This window comes from Myotis davidii, unplaced genomic scaffold (genome assembly GCF_000327345.1).
Source record: "Myotis davidii unplaced genomic scaffold, ASM32734v1 scaffold574, whole genome shotgun sequence".
NCBI lineage: Eukaryota > Metazoa > Chordata > Mammalia > Chiroptera > Vespertilionidae > Myotis > Myotis davidii.
Window position 1 is genome coordinate 326,188 of NW_006285614.1, and position 4,429 is coordinate 330,616.

At 45.2% G+C, this 4,429-nt stretch overlaps 1 long non-coding RNA gene across 1 annotated transcript; it reads left to right on the top strand.

The window, feature by feature from the left end:
- The first annotated feature begins 3,088 nt into the window (after positions 1-3,088).
- Positions 3,089-4,180, top strand: LOC107181939. Its single transcript, XR_001512655.1, has 3 exons — positions 3,089-3,274; positions 3,422-3,551; positions 3,900-4,180. It is a non-coding gene; the product is annotated as an uncharacterized LOC107181939 (long non-coding RNA).
- Positions 4,181-4,429: the final 249 nt, after the last annotated feature.

Consider the following 4,429-nt stretch of genomic DNA (forward strand, 5'->3'; position numbering starts at 1 on the left):
CCTAGAATCCAACAGGAAATTCTTTGGTGTACAGGTTGAGACTCCAACCAACTGAGCCACCTGGCCAGGGCAGATCTGAAATTTTTTTTAAAAATGTACCTCCAGGCCCTAGTTGGTGTGGACCAGTAGTTGGAGTGTCCTCTCACACACCAAAGGGTCATGGGTTCAATTCCAAGTGAGGGCACATACACAGGTTGTGCCTGGCCAGTGTGGCATGGGGTTTGAACATCGACCTATGTATGAACCAAGAAATGATGGTGAGATTCCCATCAAAGGCACATACCTGGGTTGCAGACTCAATCCGGAGCCCTGGTCAGAAATTCAGCGAGAGGCAACCAATTGATGTCTCTCACATTAATTTCCATCTTCTGTCCTCCCTTCCACTCTCTGTAAAAGAAAAATAATAATAATCAATGGAAAAATGTCCTCAGGTGAGGATTAACCAAAACAAACAAATAAACATCCATCCCCAGTGTGATTATTGGAGTATATGAAGTATTTGTTGAATGAACAGGAAGGGATGGGACTTCGCTTTGTAACTGTTTTAGCAACTCTGCAAGCCAGAGGGTTTATTTAGGTTTATTTTTTATTTTAATTTTTATCGATTATTTTAGAGAGAGGAAGGGAGCGAGAGAAACACCAGTATGTTGTTCCACTTGTTATGCTCTCTTTGGTTGCTTCTTGTCTGGACCCTGACCAGGGATCCAGCCCACAACCTTGCTGTATCAGGAGGAGTTCCTAACCCACTGCACTGCACACTGCCTGTCAGGGCCCCTCAACAAAACCCTTCTGGCGTGCCCTGGCCCCTGCTGTGTTTGGGTTCCATTCTGTGAGGGAACCTACTTAGGTTTAGGGTTTGATCCCCGGTCGGGGCTGACTGCTGCTCAGGAAGTGACTGAGGACCGTTGAGGTCCGTGTGCTGTACATCATTGGGCACAGAGCTGGGGTTCCATTGCTGACAGGGCCGACTCCGATCCCCGCTACCGCCACTCCTCCATCCAGGACGACTTCAACTATGACAGCTGCGTGGCCTCCACCAGCATGCACGTCCGCATGGATAGGTCACCCTTTCCGCGCTTCACTCAGCCCGGCTGCTGCACAGTTGCCCTGGGAGGCAGATTTACGGGGTCCCAGGGAGAGCACCCTCCATGCCAGACTCCCAGGAAGAGTGGGGTCCGGACTACCTCCACTCCTCCATCCAGGACAACTTCAACTATGACAGCTGCGTGGCCTCCACCAGCATGCACGTCCGCATGGATAGGTCACCCTTTCCGCGCTTCACTCAGCCCGGCTGCTGCACAGTTGCCCTGGGAGGCAGATTTACGGGGTCCCAGGGAGAGCACCCTCCATGCCAGACTCCCAGGAAGAGTGGGGTCCGGAGGGAAAGCACTTCGCTCCGCCTCCCCTTGGGGCTTCCGGCCAGAGCGCCCATCATGCACACGGAGGCCTCCTAGCTGGGTACCGAGAAAACGAAACTAGAGCTCTTCCTCGAACCCTGTCGTCTTCAGTGTAGAAAGGGACAGATGAGAACCTCAGCAGCCTTACTGGGGCATCTTTAAATGAAAAGATACCAGAGGTTATTTTTTTTGGTGAAAATAAGTTTATTGTGTAATCAATATTGTGTAATCATTGTGATTTATTGTATAATCGTTGTGATTACACAATAACCTGCACTGAGTTATCTGCTGGGATGTTTGTGCTTTAAGGCATGTGAACGCATTTTATTTTATTTGACACAGCCTCACATCCCCCGGCCTCACACACATGCAGCTCAGTCGTTAGGCATGAGGGCATTAGGACCATTTGCATATTACCCTTTTATTAGTATAGACCAGCCGTGGGCAAACTACGGCCCGCAGGCCGGATCCGGCCCGTTTTGAAATGAATAAAACTAAAAAAAAAAAGAGACCGTACCCTTTTATGTAATGATGTTTACTTTGAATTTATATTAGTTCACACAAACACTCCATCCATGCTTTTGTTCCAGCCCCCCGGTCCAGTTTAAGAACCCATTGTGGCCCTTGAGTCAAAAAGTTTGCCCACCGCTGGTATAAACGGTCAAAGACTCAGTGATTGGGAGATGTTACTTTATCATCATTGTTACTTAACCTTTCTGAAGCGTAGTTTCTTCCTAGAGATAATCAGCATATAGGATTTAGCACAACACTAAATCCTCTGTAAACATGGTTAAGACATCCTCTGGACCCCGCTGAGTTTTTCTCACTGGACACTTTTCAAGCATGATTTTTTGTGTGTTTTTATAAAATTGATTTTTAGAGAGAGAGGGAGGGAGAGGGAGAGAGAGAAACAGCGATTGGTTGTCTCCCACATGTACCCTAACCAGGGATCAAACCCACAACCCGGGAATGTGCCCCAACCAAGTGAGCCACACCAGCTCAAGTTTGATTAAAAAAAAAATGCTGTCTTCAGGTGGTAATTTGTAGATTGTAACACTTTTCTGCACTCAGATAATTACTCTGTTTGACACACGTAAGCAACATCATGAAGTGATAATGCTGGCCATATTGGAAACAAATTTGGTACAAACTGAATTTGTGTGGCAGTCTGTGGTACTAGTAATTTCTGTGACAATTTCTGTGAACAGTGAGCCTGGAGATTGTAATAATAAGAGGTAGTAAATGGGAGTACAGTAGTTCCTGGCTTGAGAGAGAAACAGCGATTGGTTGTCTCACACATGTACCCTAACCAGGGATCAAACCCACAACCCGGGAATGTGCCCCAACCAAGTGAGCCACACCAGCTCAAATTTGATTAAAAAAAAAATGCTGTGTCTTCAGGGGGTAATTTGTAGATTGTAATACTTTTCTGCACTCAGATAATTACTCTGACACACACAGGCAACATCATGAAGTGATAATGCTGGCCACATTGGAAACAAATTTGGTACAAACTGGATTTGTGTGGCAGTCTGTGATACTAGTAATTTCTGTGACAATTTCTGTGAACTGTGAGCCTGGAGATTGTAATAATAGGAGGTAGTAAATGGGAGTACAGTAGTTCCTGGCTGACCATAGAATTACCTGGGATCTTAAAATAGATCCACTGTTAGATTCTGTATGTCTAGGTAGGAGCCCTAGAATCTGCATTTTTTAAAAAGTGTGCTGAAAGATTGGGAGCTTGGTTATAATGTACTTTTTCTTTTTTGCAATGCAAGTGACTCACTTAAGTTTTGATTGCCAGGCATCCATTTCAAAGAGGATCTACTTCAAAGATGACAATCTTGAATAAACACATTACCTAGCCACACGACAAGGTAAAGAACCAAGCCACCTCCTCCTACTAAGACTCCTTTGTTTTAGAGATCTTGGTTGATTTCATAACTGATCATTTGGGCTGCTGTTTCTTTAAATTTTCTCCTGCTTTAACTTCCCATTCTAATGTTTTCAAATCCACCAATGAGGAGTGAGCCCGGGAAACTTTAAGCGCCATCTTCAACTTCAAATAGAAGCAGAACCCCAGGCCTTCTCTCTCTTTCTCTACCGGCCACCTCGCTGTGTAACCCGAAGTGTTCTGTGTGACTTCCAGGTCCTGTAAGTAAAAAACCTTTATGTTTTTCAGTTACCTGATGATTACTGCTGAAGGGCATCTTGTAATAATAATAAGAACCATGTTGTTATTGACAGGATGAGACCGGCATAAAGCACTGGCTCATGACATCTCAAACTAAATTCCCTCTAGGACACAACACCTTTCCTCATAGTTAAAAATGATTACTAAAGCCATACTGTAATAATTCTTGAAATCTGTACGGATGGACACATGAAAGAAACCAAACAAGAGCTTTCTGCTGGATTTCCTATTGATTTGGCGGCTAATGCTGTTGCTATTGTTCTAAGCTTCTTCTGTTTACCACATTGATTTGTAACTTCCCTCCACAGCTTACTCAAGTCACTTTTCTCCGCGGGGGCTCAGATTTCAGAGCCAGCTCTTCCTTCTGAGGGTTACTGTAGCCCTCAGTCCTGACCGGAACAGATCAGGACTCCAGGAGTTTTCTCTCTAACATCCCAACCCGGAGGAACCTTCGAATTCCCAAGGTCAGTACAGACTGTCTGGAAAGACCCACCACCCCTTGCCAGTTCAACAGAAAGGATGGTCTCAAAAAGAGATTTAAAAAAAACACAACTCTGCCCTGGCCAGTGTGCTCAGTGACTAGAGAATCACTCACCCCACCCCCAAACTAAAGGGCTAGGGTTTGACTCCTGGTCAAGGGCACATACCTGGGAGGATGGACACATGAAAGAAACCAAACAAGAAATCTGTAGGATGGACACATGAAAGAAACCAAACAAGAGCTTTCTGCTGGATTTCCTGTTGTTGATTTGGCGGCTAATGCTGTTGCTATTGTTCTAAGCTTCTTCTGTTGACCACATTGATTTGTAACTTCCCTCCACAGCTTGCTCAAATCATT